This window comes from Schistocerca americana, chromosome 5 (genome assembly GCF_021461395.2).
Source record: "Schistocerca americana isolate TAMUIC-IGC-003095 chromosome 5, iqSchAmer2.1, whole genome shotgun sequence".
NCBI classification, from domain to species: Eukaryota; Metazoa; Arthropoda; class Insecta; order Orthoptera; family Acrididae; genus Schistocerca; species Schistocerca americana.
In genome coordinates, this window is record NC_060123.1 from 38,279,385 (window position 1) to 38,298,406 (window position 19,022).

The 19,022-nt window shown below is 40.4% G+C and overlaps 1 long non-coding RNA gene across 1 annotated transcript; it reads right to left on the reverse strand.

Annotated features, from left to right (window-relative positions):
* Positions 1-7,684: 7,684 nt before the first annotated feature.
* LOC124615962 lies at positions 7,685-18,436 on the reverse strand. The gene is made up of 3 exons (XR_006979831.1): positions 18,395-18,436; positions 15,235-15,570; positions 7,685-8,187 (listed from the first exon to the last, which is right to left on the reverse strand). It is a non-coding gene; the product is annotated as an uncharacterized LOC124615962 (long non-coding RNA).
* Between the last annotated feature and the right edge of the window lie 586 nt (positions 18,437-19,022).

Below are 19,022 nucleotides of genomic sequence, written 5' to 3' on the forward strand. Positions count from 1 at the left end.
ATCAATTAAATAGTGTTCCATCAAATATGAAATACAGTAAGTAATCATCATTGTCACACAAGTTGAGTCAATGATGTAGCCCTGACACTATGAAACAAGTAAACAAAATAAAAGCAACGACCTGTTACAAATCTAGAGAACGACACAAATGTGACAAATTTTCATTTCATGAAGCCATCTGCAATATATTCAGTGAAAAGTGGCACATACTTGAGATACAAAGTAAGGAAAAAAATGTTTTTCACAATCCAAGTAACAGGTCAAGTTATAGTATTGGCACAATCTAAAGAACAGATCAATACCTAACAGATGTTAAGCAAACCTTATTACATCAGTGCAGTTCATCTGTTAAATAAATGAATGCTTACAGTCAAGGCTGACAAACACAGTTGGCAAATGAAAATATACAGGGTGTTACAAAAAGGTACGGCCAAACTTTCAGGAAAGTTGTTATGTGGACATGTGTCCGGAAACACTTAATTTCCACGTTAGAGCTCATTTTAGTTTCGTCAGTATGTACTGTACTTCCTCTATTCACTGCCAGTTGGCCCGATTGAAGGAAGGTAATGTTGACTTCGGTGCCTGTGTTGACATGCAACTCATTGCTCTACAGTACTAGCATCAAGCACTTCAGTACGTAGTATCAACAGGCTAGTGTTCATCACAAACGTGGTTTTGCAGTCAGTGCAATGTTTACAAATGCAGGGTTGGCAGATGCCCATTTGATGTATGGATTAGCACGGAGCAATAGCCATGGCTGTATGTTTATATTGAGACAGATTTCCAGAACGAAGGTGTCCTGACAGGAAGACGTTCGAAGCAATTGATTTGCGTCTTAAGGAGCACGGAACATTCCAGCCTATGACTCGCGACTGGGGAAGACCTAGAATGACGAGGACACCTGCAATGGATGAGGCAATTCTTCGTGCAGTTGACGATAACCCTAATGTCAGCGTCAGAGAAGTTGCTGCTGTACGAGGTAACGTTGACCACGTCACTGTATGGAGAGTGCTACGGGAGAACCAGTTGTTTCCGTACCATGTACAGTGTGTGCAGGCACTATTAGCAGCTGATTGGCCTCCACGGGCACACTTCTGCAAATGGTTCATTCAACAATGTGTCAATCCTCATTTCAGTGCAAATGTTCTCTTTATGGATGACGCTTCATTCCAACGTGATCAAATTGTAAATTTTCACGATCACCATGTGTGGGCTGACGAGAATCTGCACACAATTGTGCAATCACGTCATCAACACGGATTTTCTGTGAACGTTTGGGCAGGCATTGTTGATGATGTCTTGATTGGGCCCCATGTTCTTCCACCTACGCTCAATGGAGCACATTATCATGATTTCATATGGGATATTCTACCTGTGCTGCTAGAACATGTGCCTTTACAAATACGACACAACATGTGGTTCACGCACGATGGAGCTCCTGCACATTTCGCTTCTCAACAACAGATTCGGTGACCGATGGATTGGTAGAGGCGGACCATTTCCATGGCCTCCACGCTCTCATGACCTCAACCCTCTTGACTTTCATTTATGGGGGCATTTGGAAGCTCCTGTCTACGCAACCGCGGTACCAAATGTTGAGACTCTTCGTGCTCGTATTGTGGACGGCTGTGATACAATACGCCATTGTCCAGGGCTGCATCAGCACATCAGGGATTCCATGCGACGGAGGGTGGATGCTAACGGAGGACATTTTGAACATTTCCTGTAACAAAGTGTTTGAAGTCACGCTGGTACGTTCTGCTGCTGTGTGTTTCCATTCGATGATTAATGTGATTTGAAGAGAAGTAATAAAATAAGCTCTAACATGGAAAGTAAGCATTTCCGGACACATGTCCACATAACATATTTTCTTTCTTTGTGTGTGAGGAATGTTTCCTGAAAGTTTGGCCGTACCTTTTTGTAACACCATGTATAATCCATCCAGGTAGCATACTTATTCAATAAACATTACATTCAGTTAAATCTAATTTCAAATTACACATCATCAATCAAAAATTAGCTTTCTCTTTTGCTCATCAGATCCAGTGTATTAGATATCTTCCAGTAAACGATGCAGTGAGTGAGACGACACACAAACTTAATCTGTAAGTGGTGCAAGAGCAGTTATGCTCCTGGAATACCAAAAATTGTGTTAGTGTAAAGTTCTGGTGGAATGTAAAATTTAAATAATTTGAAGACTGAAGGTAACAACGTAACCTAGCCAATGAAGACCAAAAACGTCAAACAGGTGAAAAAAATTGTGTAATGGCTTGTTATTCTCGACAACAGACAACAGTAAAGTGCCACATTTACCAGTCTAGTGCCTTTCCCACCAGCACTAAAAAAGTCACTGATGACAACAGACTTACAGATTATGTACATTTCTCGGCCACTGATTATAGGAATGTGTTTTACATAAAAGCTCACGTAACAATTCATTTAATAAACTGAAAATAACTACTATATAAACATAAGATCAGTACAGTTATTTTGCCTACTCACATGAGAGAACTGGGCAGGAAATGCTGGGGAGGTTTAGTCTGTCTGTAAAATGCAAGCAAGTGGTGTTCATGGTGTGTGAAGTTGCCTTTCCCAGAAGAGTGTTACAGCTCCCATACAGGATGACTAATAATCAGTTTCCCCTCTAGCAGTGTAGAACAGTGTGCAGAGATTTACGTAGATTCAATCCATGTGTGTTTTTTGAGCTAGTATTAGCAGTATCTCATATCTGTATTCCATGTGGTGTTAATGCATGTTGAGGAAAAGAAACATACCTAGATATATCTGTGCTGTACTTCACCAGTATCTCATAAGATGTGCTGTGCAGGGTCAGTAAAACTTTGTGAACCACCCAGTAGTTGCTTCGTGTGATGTAGTGAGGTAGAGAGAGTGGGGAATCAGCTGCTCGTTCTTCAGTTTGCAGGTCTATCGAGGAGGGAATTACATAACCACAATCTGATGCTCTACCTTCCCTTGTGCTTCTACCCTCAAACCCCTCCCTCCCCCTCCACAGTGGTAAAACCTCAGAGTACAATTTATCTCTTAATATGCTGCTACTGCAGTTAGATGCAGTATACACGTTTAATAGTTTTTCTTAACCTATTTCATTTAACAATAAACATTAATTTTATACCATTTAAACACTATTATTAATAAACTGACAGTTTTCTGCCACCTGCAACACAGAAACTGCTAGTCCAAGAGGAATTATGAGTAAGATCTTTTTTGCAGGAAACTGAATGTAATGTAATTTTGCACTGGGAACCATTTTCACTAGAAGCCACAGTTTTTGAGTTGTTCAAGAAAAACTGTAAAAAAATGGCCTTTAAACGCCCCTCCCCCTACCCTCTCTCCCTCCCCCACGCTCACACCCCACCAGTGGGGATTTGTAATATGTTGTTCAGGACACTCCCTCCTACCACTGTGCTAAAATTTGCAACTACATAACTTTATACCCTGATTTTCCTTTATTGACTACACTAACTGAATAGTACAGGCACTGAATCATTGAAAGGTGAGAGGCAGCAGCTACAATGGGTGAAATGTAGAGGGGAGAGGCAGTAGGTGTAGGGGAGAGCAGCAGTGAACTCTTGCTGGTCACAGGCAGGGAGATTTATGCACAGCACACTATGACACGAGGGAGTGGATTGGGAGGGAAAGATAGAACTCAGGAAGGGAAAATGCAGGGAAGAGGGTGTGGATGAAATACAAGTAAAGTTAGAATCCTGGGGCAGTGGTGGAAGTAACCGTGGGGAGGAGCAGTGAGGTATCTACCATAAGTTCTTCATAAATTTGTGTATTTTTGCTTGCTTATTTTTGCTCTGTTCACCGGTCTGAATCTTTCAGCACATTGAGTTCGTAGTTTGTAGTACCATTTTCTGTTGAAGCATTTTATAGGAGGTATTTCCTTGTGGTGTCCAATATCATAGATGTCCTAAGCTGCTGCAAGAGAGCCATTATACAACTGTCTTCACATATCAATGGAATTAAGTAAAACTTGATCTACAGTTCATTTAATTAAACTGAGATAAAATAAAATAATTAAAAAGTACTGATGTCATAGGGGCTAGTGGAGAGGGAATGCAAGAGGATTACAAGATTGAAAAGTATGTTGCAAAAACAGCTCACATCTGTGTAATTAAGAGAAACTGGTCCTGGAGGACAGATCCAGATGATACCCATTGTAAAGTAGCCACTGAAATCAAGCACAATGTGTTCCACTGGTGACTGGTCAAATCTACATTGTCTGCAGTTTGCCAGATGCCATCCATTCAGGTGGACAGTTAGTTGGTGGTCATGCTGACATAAAATGGTGCACAGAAATTACAGCGGAACTAGTATATAACCTGAATGCTTTCACAAGTGGCTCTTCCCCTGATAGGGATTTGATAAGCCTGTGACAGGACTAAGTGGGTGTGTTAGACAGGTCCTGCACCTTAGTCTTCCACAGAGGTATGACCCATGTGGTAAGGGACTGGGACTGGGACTGGGTGTGACATAAAGATGGAATAGGATATTTTGTAGATTGTGTAGACTGCAGAATACCAATTTGGGAATGATGGAAAGGATTATGGATAGGATTTATGGACACAATGATTAACAGGCAGAGTCTCAGCAAAGGATATGGTTGAGTTGTTCTAGTCCAGGATGATGACGAGGGGGTGCTCCTTTGCAGATATTTCACGTGTGTCACATACAGCTTCCTTTGCCTGGCCTGAACAAATTCACCAGTATTGGTGCTGTCCCATGTACCTGCTGCTTCTCATTTCCAGCTATCAGCTACATTTCCCCAACCCTCCCTCCCTCCCTCTCCCTGCCTCCTTCCTCTCCTCACTCATTCCACCTAACACATCCCATCATACCAGATGAGCTGTTGTACTATCACAGTGTTGTGTTCAAGATTCCCCGGAGCTCCGAATATGAGTAATTTTTGTTATTTAAATTTTACAAAGAGTCCACTTATTTCATCCATCATCTTTCAGATAATGTGATAACAATCAATGAGTTCACCTTAGAATAAGCTGAATCATCATCAGCAAAGACACCTTGCCAATTAAACCATGTTGCGAGATCACCTGACAGGTGAGACTGAGGGCTCTTTCAGCCATGACCAAAAAAGTCTCTCTCTTCTGTTTCAAGCTGCCACTTAGAGGAGATGCTAAATGGCTTAGTTCCTTCATCTTTCAATTTTCCCTTCTCATTTGAGATGGGTTGGGGTCTACTGGACTTATCTTCTCTTTCTCTCATCCTCCTGGCAATCCCCACCATGTAATCTCCAAGAGCAAAAACACAGATATGGGTTCTTTTTCTAAATCTGAGCATCGTGTATTAATTAAATTACAGGCCCACATCACTTTCCAGTCCTGGCTACACCTCCAACAAGGGAGAGTACAATTGTCAACCTATGCTAACAAAGTTCTCAGTCTCATTTATGTGGCTTTTCACAACTTTGAACCTCTATAATCTGTGAGTGTTTACTTCTTATATTTTTTTATTCATTTAGTTGGCTATTTGCACATTCTATGGACCTCAAATGCAGTTACTTGCTATGGTGTGAAATGAGATACCATTTCAAGTCCTACCTTATTTGCATGTTGCTAGGAATAGTGTCAGATATTAGTTCATCCTCGATGTCATCACAGGTTCTGTTGGCCATGTAAAAATGTCTGCAAGAAGTGCATGTACCGGGGGTTGGCTTGATGTAAATGGTCTGTGAATGAAGGCATGTGCAATGGCCTTCATTTGAACGATACCTATATGGGCTGCCTGTAGATCATTCAAAATTCCTTCTTGTACTGCAGATCGAATGATAACATGATTCTATAAGAGTCATAAGTCAGCTTTTAATGTACACTTAACATGTGGTAGCTTGTATCCAGTGTTTATTAAGCTCTTTCTGCCTGCAGCAGTCGCGCAATCCTTCAAATTCTCACCAGTCAGATACAATTTGAGTTTTAATATCAATGATTCCTCTTCCAAAGCCTTGGATTGATAAGCAGGAGCACTACAGTCCCTGAGGCTAGCCACATCTATACCACAATGGCTGCATCACATCATGTAACATTAGAAAAGTGTTGCCAGTCTCCACACTGTTGACCATTACTTGCTGCTCTACAATGGTTTCCACGCTTGTCCATCGTAACAACTTTTTTAAGTCTGGACGATCTGTTTAGCAACTGTTATTCAACAAAAATTATGATTACTTTATCTGTTACTGTATGTTTAATAAAAAAATATTGGCCTTATGATACTTATTTCATAGAATAAGGAAGTACATTTGATGTAAAGGTTGGATACTGAACTAGAAAAATGCTCGGCTGCTAAATATTTTTCAACAAAAGATGACATTTCCTGCAGTTGGTTTAAATGGCACTACTCCAGAGATTGAGGTTAAATTAATTTTGTGTCACTGTAGAAGTATAAACATAACAAATTTTTTAATAGAATATAGTAACACTATTAGTTATTTTTCACACTCTAAATTGTTAAAAAGCCTGTAACTGATATTTATAAACAGTTATTTATAAATAACTGTTGGAGAAATTGGAAATAAAAGAGAGAAAAATACTGAGAAAGATCTTAGGACCTAAAAAGGATGGACAGGATTATAAATTGCGATCCAATAAAGAGTTATACGAGAAAATTGAAAAACTGACAACATCCTTTAAAAAGAGAAGACTGAGTTTCTATGGGCATGCCAAAAGAATGGCACCAGAAAGAACGGCAAAGAAAATCCTGGAATACATGGAAAGCAGAAAGACACAAATTAACTGGCTGAAAGAAGTAAAAGAAGACATTGCAGAAATGAACATTATACCAGAGACAGTTTACAACAGAATGGAATATAGGAATGCCATCAACAAAATACAGGGATTCAAAGACCGAACGCAATCAAAGAAGACGGGAACAACCTGGTCGCAAGAACGTAAAGAAGCCCACTCAGAAAAAATGAAGAAGTACTGGGAAGAACGCAAGAAAAAGCACAAGAAATGACTGATGCTGAGCGTAGTCCAAAGTTGACTGTAACGAATAATAATAATAATAATAGTAACACTATTAGTTATTTTTCACACTCTAAATTGTTAAAAAGCCTGTAACTGATATTTATAAACAGTTATTTATAAAATATTGAAGGCTACTCATTATAGGAGCTCAGTTTTACCTTTGTTGTCCTTGAAACAATGTTTATTGTCAGTATGTGACTCTCAGTTACATTAAACACACATATGCTAGCATTTCTACGGCTACAGAAGCTCTAAAAATAAACTGCCATAACGGTCAGAGAGGTGTATGAGGTTTACTTCCATGTGTGAAAATGTTTACAGGTTGCAATGCACCTCTTTCTCCAGGGGACAAATATTAATTATTATCAGTAGCAGTATATTAAGCTACATATTATCATTTTAAACCTGTGTAGTCTCCCTGGTGTGCCTAGTTGACCACCAGTCCCCGTCACGCTGTTCACTCTAACAACAAAGTACATACAGGGTTGAAGACATGGAGAAAGATAGGTAATATCACAATTTGAATTTAGAGTAATATAACTTTCTTACCTTTATTGGTCGTTGTTGCACGCTTGTCGTCCAGTGATGAATCTTGCCATCTGCTGTTTGTTAAATCAATTTGAGGTCCAGGGTGTGTATTTTGCTGTGTAAGAACTGACACACAGTTAAACTTCCAACTTTTATTTTATAAATGCTGATCATAATGATATTTAATAATTTACAATGTAACAGCTTTTCCAATACATCATTTCGTTCCCTCTATCCTTGACCTTCTCAAAGCATGTGTATTACAAGACTTTCAACACTAACTGGCAACTGCCCATTGTCTCTACACCCACCAACAACCGGCTCCTGTTCACAGAGCTTACAAACTGTGCAGTACTGCCAACCTTGGTTGTATATCGATATTTTACACATCACACTTAAACATATATGAAAACATAGTATGAAAAATGAAAAGTGTTTACAATATAGTTCTGTGGAAATATACCTCATGATTGCCCTCATATTAACAGTTTTGTAACAAAATAATAATATTTCAATTTATCTTTACGTAGTTAAAGTTCACTTGCTCCTTCAGGTTGATTGACGGCACCGCACACCTCACCAGCCGGTGGTATTAGTAATTTCAATAGTCCGTTACATTACAAGGTTTTCTTTTCTTTTCTGAAGACGGCTTTGCCTGAAAGTTAAATGTGTAGCAATATTTTTGTCGTACCTGTATGCAATGCAACTTACCACTATTATGGTGAGTAGCAATCTACGTTGCGTACATAACAATGAAAATAATCAACTTTTGACAATATATCATAATTTGATACACAAAAAAAATCTACTCACCAAGCAGCACTGAGAGAACACACACATAAAAACAGGTGCTGATCAACTAAGGCAGGTAATATATTCAGTGGGTGCCTTGAAGCCAGCTACTATAGAATGGCAGGGATGATGGGATTTGTGGATCTTAGGAAGAAGGTAAAAGGTAGGGGTGCGTGGTTTGGTTGGTCAGTACCTGCAACCCATAGTAAAAGACTTCTTTCCTATATTAAAGACACCAACCACTTCCTAAATCACCTGAACTCTGTGCCCATCCCACTCCCACCACACACCTTGCTTGTCACCATTGATGCCACCTCCCTCATACCATCATCCCCCATGTACATGGTCTGTCTGCTGCTGAACTTTTCCTCAGTCAGCAGCCATCTGATTCCAAACCTATGACATCCTTCTGCTCAGCTTAATCAGCTCTGTAGTTATCAACAACTACTTCAAATTTGAGGGGCAGACATACAAACAGATCAGAGGTATGGCCATGGGAACCAGGACGGCTCCTTCCTATGCCAACCTTTTCATGGATCACTTACAGGGAGCTTTTCTGGGATCCATAAGCCTTCAGCCCCTTGTATGGTTTATATAAATTGATAACATCTTTGCCATACGAACTAATGGTGAGGCTGACCTGTTAAAATTTCTGACATCTTTAAATACCATCCGCACAGTTAAATTTCACTTGGTCCTGTTCCAAATCTCATGCCACCTTCCTTGATGTTGATCTCATTCTCACCAAAGGCCAGCTACACAAGTCTGTCCACATTATACCTCATAACAAACAACAGCGCTTACATTTTGACAGTTGCCATCCTCTGCGTGTCAAATATTCTCTCCCATACAGCCTTGGCATTCAAGGCAAACATATTTGTTCAGATGCAGACTCTTTACAGCAGTACACCACCATTCTCACCTCAGCCTTCACTAAATGTGATTACCCCACCAGCCTAGTTCAAAACCAGATTTTGTGGGCCATCGCATCCAATCCTTGATTGATGACCATTCCAAGAAACAACTTCAGAGCATACCACTTGTCACACAATATTATCCTGGTCTTGAATGTATTAATCAGCTGTATTTCAACAAGGCCATGACTTCTTAAAATCATGCCCTGAAATGAGGTCCATTCCATCTGAGATTTTACCCTCCACACCCAGAATAGCTTTTTGTCACCCTTCCAATCTCTGCAATATCCTTGTCAGACCCTACGCTCCTTCTGCACCCATCTCCATACCCTACAGGTCCCACCTCTGTGACCAACCTCACTGCAAGACTTGCCCCATACACCCTCCTACCTCCACCTATACCAGCCCTGTAACTGGCAAAACATGTTCTATAAAAGGGAGAGCCACCTGTTAAATGACACATATCATATACCAGCTGTTATGTAAACACTGATCGGGCTTTTAAATTGGCATTACTACCACCATGTTATCAGTTAGGATAAATGGGCATGGGTAGAGGATGTATATCAGCAACACACAATATCCTGTTGCAGAGCATGCTCTACAATATGACAGTCATGACCTCATGTCTGTTTCACCATGCACACCGTCTGGATTACTCCCCCACACACCAATTTCTCAGAACTCCACAGATGGGAACTAGCACTACAACATGTCCTTCATTTTCACCGCCCACCCAGCTACATTTAAGTTAACTTCTTCCGTCTCAGCATTTTTTTCTCTGTAACTAGTCCTTTCTTCACTCTGTTTTAGTTTTCTATGTCTTTCATTTCCTTAGCTGTTTATTTTTTGCCGTCCCCCTCCCACATCTGTTACATAGAGTGCACTTACCTTTTCACTCTTATTAACTCACACACAATGTTTTAGCAGTAATCTCTGACTTCTGTATTATCCTGTCTTCCACCTTTAAGCTCTCAGGTTTTCAAATATCATCCGGTGCAGTCCCCAGTAATCAATCTTTCCTTTTCATTCCATCCAGTAAGTCTTGCCTGACCCGGGGATCTGGGTGACTCTTCTAATATCTACCCCTTTTCATAAATCTTCCAGTCCTTTTTCTTCACTCTTCTTCCTTCCCCTTCAACCCTTCTGCTAGAAGAAAGAGCCACTGGCTCTGAAAGCTTGCCATTGTTCATCTGATGATTTTTCTGATGTTTTGCCAGCATGAGTGGCTGGCACTGCCAAAATTTGACCCTCCATTGCTGGTGGCAGACTGGAGCTGAGCTCACGGCCACAGACTATACTCACCTGGCATGCAAACATTCAAGGGCTTCTGTGTTGTCATTTTCAGTGCAGTTCTCCTCTTGCTACTTGCTACCTGCAACGGTCATTTGCTCCAGCACGGGAAGTCAGGAAACATTTACCTTGAGGCTTTCTTCTTTTTAGTTGAAGCTATTCTCACCACTGTGTATTTCTACAGATTCTCTGAACAAACAGGTGTGATAGCTCTTCTCTACAGACAGAACTTTGGTGTCAGCGAATTTTACTACGTAGTCAGTCTCACACAGCATGTGCTCTGTCACAGCTGATTTCTCCACCTGCCCCAATCTGCAATGTCAGTTGTGTTCGTGATCTGCTGTTGACTGATCATCCAATCGTTCCCACATAAACTTTTCCACATGTGCATGGTATGTGGTAGATTCCTGATGTTACAAGTGGGTCCCTTTTCTCCTTTGCCGATCTAAGACACTCTTTAATTTTCTTTGTTGGTTTGTAAATAGTTTTTACTCCATGTCTGCACAATATATGGCCAATTCTGTCTATCACTCTGGGAATGTATGGCAGAAAGGCCATACCCAACATTTACCCGATTGGACTACGGCTGTGGTTGTCTGGGATACTGCCCACATTGAGGCTGACCCCTCACCCGTGATAGAGTGGGAGGTTGTCTCGAGGTGTGGCAGGGGGCGAAAGACATACCAGAGGGCTGAACGGGAGGCCTCTCCAGTTTGTCTGATGAATCAGTTTCAGACTCTGTCTCTGGCTGATACTGATCTTTGGCCAGACATGGCTGCTTGTCCTGTTCCAGAGGTTGCCCCTCAGTCTGCAAGATCCAGGCAGTCGCAGAAGGTGGGCATACTGGTAGTTGGGAGCTCCAATGTCAGGTGTGTAATGGGGCCCCTTAGGGATATGGCTGCAAGGGAGGGGAAGAAAACCAATGTGCACTCCGTGTGCATACCGGGGGGAGTCATTACCAATGTGGAAAGGGTCCTTCTGGATGCCATGAAGGGTACAGGGTGCACCCATCTGCACATGGTCAGTCATGTCGGCACCAATGATGTGTGTCGCTATGGATTGGAGGAAATCCTCTCTGTCTTCCGGCGGCTCTCTGATTTGGTGAAGACTGACAGTCTCACTAGCGGGATGAAAGCAGAGCTCACCATCTGCAGCATCGTTGACAGGATTGACTGTGGACCTTTGGTACAGAGCCGAGTGGAGGGTCTGAATCAGAGACTGAGATGGTTCTGCGAGCATGTGGGCTGCAGATTCCTCGACTTGCGCCATAGGGTGGTGGGGTTTTGGGATCCGCTGGATAGGTCAGGAGTCCACTACACACAGCAGGTGGCTACACGGGTAGCAGGGGTTGTGTGGCATGGACTGGGTGGATTTAAGGTTAGATGGCCTCAGGCAAGTACAGAAAAGGGCAACAGCCTCAAAGGGTGTGGGGCAAAGTCAGGACATGCGGGGACCAAGCAGCAATCGATATTGTAATTGTAAACTGCTGAAGCTGCATTGGTAAAGTACTGGAACTTCAAGTGCTGATAGAAAGCACCGAAGCTGAAATCATAATAGGTATGGAAAGCTGGCTGAAGCGAGAAAAAAATTCCGCCAAAATTTTTACAAAGACACAGATGGTGTTTAGAAAGGATAGATTACATGCAACCGGTGGTGGCGTGTTTGTCACTGTTAGTAGTAGTTTATCCTGTAGTGAAATAGAAGTGGATAGTTCCTGTAAATTATTATGGGTTGAGGTTATACTCAACAACTGAGCTAGGTTAATAATTGGCTCCTTTTACTGACCTCCTGACTCAGCAGCATTAGTGGCAGAACAACTGAGAGAAAATCTGGAATACATTTCACATAAATTTCCTCAGCATGTTATAGTCTTAGGTGGAGATTCCAATTTACCAGATATAGACTGGGACACACAGATGCTTAGGATGGTTGGTAGGGACAGAGCATCGAGTGACATTATACAGAGTGCACTATCCAAAAATTACCTCGAGCAATTAAACAGAGAACCGACTCATGGAGATAACATCTTGGACCTTCTGATAACAAATAGACCTGAACTTTTCGACTCTGTAAGCACAGAATAGGGAATCAGTGATCATAGGGCCATTGCAGCATCCCTGAATACGGAAGTAAATAGGAATATAAAAAGAGGTAGGAAGGTTTATCTGTTAAGAAAGAGTAATAGGAGGCAGATTGCAGACTACATAACAGATCAAAACGAACATTTCTGTTCCTACACTGACAATGTTGAGTATTTATAGAAAAAGTTCAAGGCAATCGTAAAATGCGTTTTAGACATGTACGCGCCAAGTAAGACTGTGAGGGACGGGAAAAACCCACCGTGGTTCAACAACAACTTTAGGAAACTAATGCGAAAGCAAAGAGAGCTTCACTGCAAATTTAAACGCAGCCAAAACCTCTCAGACAAACAGAAGCTAAACGACGTCAAAGTTATCGTAAGGAGGGCTATGCGTGAAGCGTTCACTGTATTCGAAAGTAAAATTCTATGTACCAACTTGACAGAAAATCCTAGGAAGTTCTGGTCTTATGTTAAATCAGTAAGTGGATCAAAACAGCATATCCAGACACTCTGGGATGATAATGGCACTGAAACAGATGATGACGCGCGTAAAGCTGAAATACTAAACACCTTTTTCCAAAGCTGTTTCACAGAGGAAGACCGCACTGCAGTTCCTTCTCTAAATCCTCACATGAATGAGAAAATGGCTGACATTGAAATAAGTGTCCAAGGAATAGAAAAGCAACTGGAATCACTCAACAGAGGAAAGTCCACTGGACCTGATGGGATACCAATTCGATTCTACACAGAGTACGCAAAAGAACTTGCCCCCCTTCTAACAGCCGTGTTCCACAAGTCTCTAGAGGAACAGAAGGTTCCAAATGATTGGAAAAGAGCACAGGTAGTTCCAGTTTTCAAGAAGGGTCGTCGAGCAGATGTCCAGAACTACAAGCCTATATCTCTGACATCCATCTTTTGTAGAATTTTAGAACATGTTTTTTGCTCGCGTATCATGTCATTTCTGGAAACCCAGAATCTACTGTGTAGGAATCAACATGGATTCCGGAAACAGTGATCGTGTGAGACCCAACTCGCTTTATTTGTTCATGAGACCCGGAAAAAATATGAGATACAGTCTCCCAGGTAGATGCCATTTTCCTTGACTTCCGGAAGGCGTTCGATACAGTTCCACACTGTCACCCGATAAGCAAAGTAAGAGCCTACGGAATATCAGACCAGCTGTGTGGCTGGATTGAAGAGTTTTTAGCAAACAGAACACAGCGTATTGTTCTCAATGGAGAGACGCCTACAGATGTTAAAGTAACCTCTGGCGTGCCACAGGGGAGTGTTATGGGACCATTGCTTTTCACAATATATATAAATGACCTAGTAGATAGTGTCAGAAGTTCCATGCGGCTTTTCATGGATGATGCTGTAGTATACAGGGAAGTTACAGTATTAGAAAATTGCAGCGAAATGCAGGAATATCTGCAGCAGATAGGCACTTGGTGCAAGGAGTAGCAACTGACCCTTAACATAGACAAATGTAATGTATTGTGAATACATAGAAAGAAGGATCCTTTATTGTACAATTATATGATAGCGGAACAAACACTGGTAGCAGTTACTTCTGTAAAATATCTGGGAATATGCATACGAAAAGATTTGAAGTGGAATGCTCATATAAAATTAGTTGTTGGTAAGGCGGATGCTAGGTTGAGATTCATTGGGAGAGTCCTTAGAAAATGTAGTCCACCAACAAAAGAGGTGGCTTACAAAACACTTGTTCGACCTATACTTGAGTATTGCTCATCAGTGTGGCATCCATACCAGGTCGGGTTGACAGAGGGGATAGAGAAGATCCAAAGAAGAGCGGCACGTTTCATCACAGGGTTATTTGGTAAGGTGATAGCATTATGAAGATGTTTAGCAAACTCAAGTAGCAGACTCTGCAAGAGAGGCGTTCTGCATCACAGTGTAGCCTGTTGTCCAGGTTTCAAGAGGGTGTCGGGATGAAGGTGGTACACCGAAGTTCTTGAAATGTAAGTAATGTCACCGTCATAATGAAGACCAAAGTTTATGAGTAGACAATCCAGGACCTATTAGATCTGATGATGTACGAAAAACTAAGCACAGGTCTGATGCAGCTTATCACTCGTGCTGGCAAAACATCGGAAAAATCAGCAGACAAACTTCGGCCGAAGAACCCGAGACAGAAGCCAACAGGCAGTTTGTCAACAAATGGCCACGAAAGTCTTAACAGTTTGTAGTAGATTTTTCTATCTATACAGTTACATTATAATTTATGGTGCTTGATTCTATTTGTCTCACCAGAGGGCACAAATATAAATCAATCACAATAACTTTCATATTCCTTTTCTTTCTCATTATCAATCTGTATGAGCAAGTTGTCTGTACATTGTATGTCATATTTTTCCATGTCAAATGGGCACATAATATTTTTCTGTGATATTCTACTAGTTTGTCAGTGATTATGTAACATTTTTCTCCAAGCTGCAGAAGTTTATTTTATACTCTGATGCAGACATTTTATAACACTGCATTTGTAGCAACTGCATTGGAAAACCCAAACAATTATGTTCACAGAAATTTAGTTCATGATCATAACAAAAGAACTGGACTTACAATTAACATACTGTGTGTTAGGCTGGCAAATAGGTACCTGTGAAAATGTTAACTGTATCCATACACCCTGGGAGCACTTTTGGTAGTGACTAACTGCCATGCTATTCTCTGTCAATGGTGTCACTGGGTGCAGTACGGAGGTATGTAGTGGCAGCACACTGCTCTCCCAGGTGATGTGAGTTTTTTTGAAAGAGCCATGAGCCACCACTACTTAATGAAGGAGCTCCTCAATTGGCCTCATGAGGCTGAGTGCATCCTGTTCCAGCCATCCCACTGAGGAAAAATCCCTGGCAGTGCTGGGAACTGGACCATTGTCCTCTGCATAACAGCTGGCTGTGCTGGCAACTTAGCTACGGTGGCGGATGGCAAATATCTGGAACAGTTACTTCAGTTAATTGCCTGAAAGCACCAGCACAGTGTTAATAAATGAATTTAAAACTAGAATTGCAAAATGAATGACAATCAGGAGATTTAACTCTCCTCAATAATTCAGGAACTGTGTGACAAATGACTTACATTTTTCATCCTTATAAGTTGTAAATAAACAACAGGCAGAATTATACAACCATATTTCATGCAGTGAACCTATTTTCTTGTAACTGCTTATGTAATTCTGTTAACATTTTCCCAGTGTTCTGCAAGTATTATTTATGTGATCACAAACCAGCTTTCAGTTTCTTAGTCCAGTGTCTGGTGACAACGGAATGACACAATTAAAAATAAAATGATGTATGACCTGCACAGATATTGCTAATATGGATGACATATAAAATGCCAAAACACAGATTATTCATAAAGGAAAGTATTATTTTTTACATTGTTTGGAAATTGTTACAAGTACAAAAAAAATTGAAAGTAATGTCAGTTTTACAGTTTCAGTCTAGCATTTGCATAACTGAAACACAATTTAATAGGAGGGAAAAACGAAATGGAAAAAAGGAAATTGTGTTCAGTCATTTAAAACTAAGGTGGCAGTTTCTGACATACATTCATGGATTTCAAGTATTTCCTGTAATGCAATCTCTGTGGTTTTCTTAACTGTGTGTCAAATGTCACAGTCAACATCATGTGGATGGTTTTCTGCTAGAAGATTTTCCACAAAGGTTGAATTTGTCTTTCTTAGTCTCCAGTTTCTCCTATATTCTGATCACCTAACTGCCACAGCACTACCTTAGTGACCAGCAATACTTTCATCACTATGTGGCAAAGATTTCATTTTGTCTGTAATATTGAACAATAATTTAGATATACTGTCATTGTTGTAAAATGCACATTTGTATTTGCAAGACTTCAACTTTTTTGCAAGGGCATCTCAGATTTTGCTAACTTATGAGATAGTGCATCAGTTTTATAGCTACTGACTGGTTGATGTTGGCGAGTACACAGAAGTGGTACAATTTTAGATATTTTCCTTATTTTTTTTTAGAACATTATCAATCAGGTCAGAGGTATAACTTTCCCTGAAAGTGATAAGTTTTATTGTGTGTGACAGGAACTGAAATGAAGACTTGTTTTGTCTTTATGATTGTGCAATAATTTAGCTATGTTGTTGTAAAATGCAGGTCTTTAATTGCAAGGCCTTAACTTTTTTGCAAAGGTATCTGAAACTTGCTAACTTGTCAGATAGTACCACAGTTTTGCAGTTACTTATTGGTGTAAGTGATACAATTTTAGACAGTTTCCAGTAGGTCATCAATCAGGTCAGAGCTGTCACTATCACTGAAAGTGGTAAGTTTTATGGTGTATAATTTGGCTTGAAATGAAGATTCAGATAATGCAACTGATAAGAGCCAACACAATATGGAATGAAAAGTTGTTGCCAGGTCACCTGACCATGGACTAAGTAGTCAAAAGCGAGTTCATTATCAAATAACTAACATTTTCAGAACATCTGAAGTTTTCCTTTTTAAACTTATTGTCATGTTCTGTCAAGCAGTGGGGAGACTTCAGTAATAATTTATCAGACAACATAAATTAATGTAAAAATGCTCAATCATCTGATATTTGTGACAATTTGTTGAAATTATGCTAAGACTGCTACTGTTTATGTTTCTGCAATAGCTTACACATTCAGATCAATAGTTTTGATTTTGTGGAGGAGAGTTAGTGAGGACCTGTTCTACTATTTTTGGACCTGTTGCTTCAACTTATCTAACATGCTCTGCCATGGACAGCACAGCTGCTACAGTATCACTGTGGGATCTACTTTTTTCACTCCTTGATTTACTGGTTTTTATGGCAAACAGACAGTATAGTGCTAGGAAAAAAATCACTGCTAATCAGCCTAATATCTAGATTCCAGGATTGAAAAATTCCTCTTATCTATGTGACAAGTACCAGTGATCTTTGTAATATTGTTTCGTAAACAGGTTTCTGTGTTTGGACATAAAACTAACTGTCATTTGAAAAATACTATTGTAATCAAAAAAATAATAAGCCACAAATAGAAGATAAACAACAGGTCATTAATATAACTGAGGAAGCAGCAGCTTATTTCAAAGTAGTGGACTTTCTTCTAATTTCCATTTGGCTAATGTAATCATAATTATTATTAAGCACTACAGTGAAAGTTCATGATAATATTGTGTACAGTTTAAATTCTATGAGTTGCTTGTGGAACCTGGTATTCAAGGGAAGGCAAGATTCGGTTACGATTGCGGACAGGGCCGTAATCAATTACTATTCGTTGCCTTTTACAGTAACACACAATTTATTTTAAACCGGTACTTCCAGTCTCAACAATAAGTAAAAATACCACACGTTATTAATGAAGGAATAAACAACTGTGTAAATAATAGTGTTTTCAGTGAGTTACAATTTAGCAAATCACCATTAAATACAGATACGGCAGATAATGTTTTAGAAGGAAGCCACTGTGATCTGGGCAGAAGGCCTTACACGCCAGGAATGGCAATAAATTAAGAATTGTTTAAAACTCATTGCAGCTTACAAATTAGGTATTGAAATATTAAAGGAAAGTCACCACAAAGACAGCAGAAGGCATCAGATGCCAGGAATGACAGTAAATAAGGTTTTAAGGCTTACTGCTAAAATACAAAAACCAAATTAGAATTTTAAGGCAAATGACCACAATCACCACTGAAGGCCTTACACACCAGGAATGACAATAATATAAAACCTGCTATAAAACAGCAAATACAATAGCAACGGTTAATTTTTAAAAAATCTGCATGGACCTGGCTGCTCCTGAGTCACCAACCAAACTCGCACACTCACCCGAGGCAGAAAAACCATCATGTTGCCCCAAAGATAGGGCAACAATTACTACATATCGATAACCGCTGCTGCTGCCGCTAGCAGAGGTTAGAGAATTCCCTCCCTAGGCCTGACAAGATGCCTCCTGAGACGCGGCAAGGTAGGAGTAGGCAAGATGCAACAGGAAATAACAATATTAATGTGCTAATAGTAAACTGCAGGAGCGTCTATAGAAAGGTCCCAGAACTGCTCTCATTAATAAACGGTCATAACGCTCATATAGTACTAGGGACAGAAAGTTGGCTCAAACCAGACGTAAACAGTAATGAAATCCTAAACTCAGATTGGAATGTATACTGCAGAGACAGGCTGGACAGTGAAGGGGGAGGCATGTTTATAGCGATAAGAATTGCAATAGTATCGAAGGAAATTGACGGAGATCCGAAATGCGAAATGATTTGGGTGAAGGTCACGGTTAAAGCAGGCTCAGACATGGTAATTGGATGTCTTTATAGGCCCCCTGGCTCAGCAGCTGTTGTGGCTGAGCACCTGAAGAATAATTTGGAAAATATTTCGAGTAGATTTCCCCACCATGTTATAGTTCTGGGT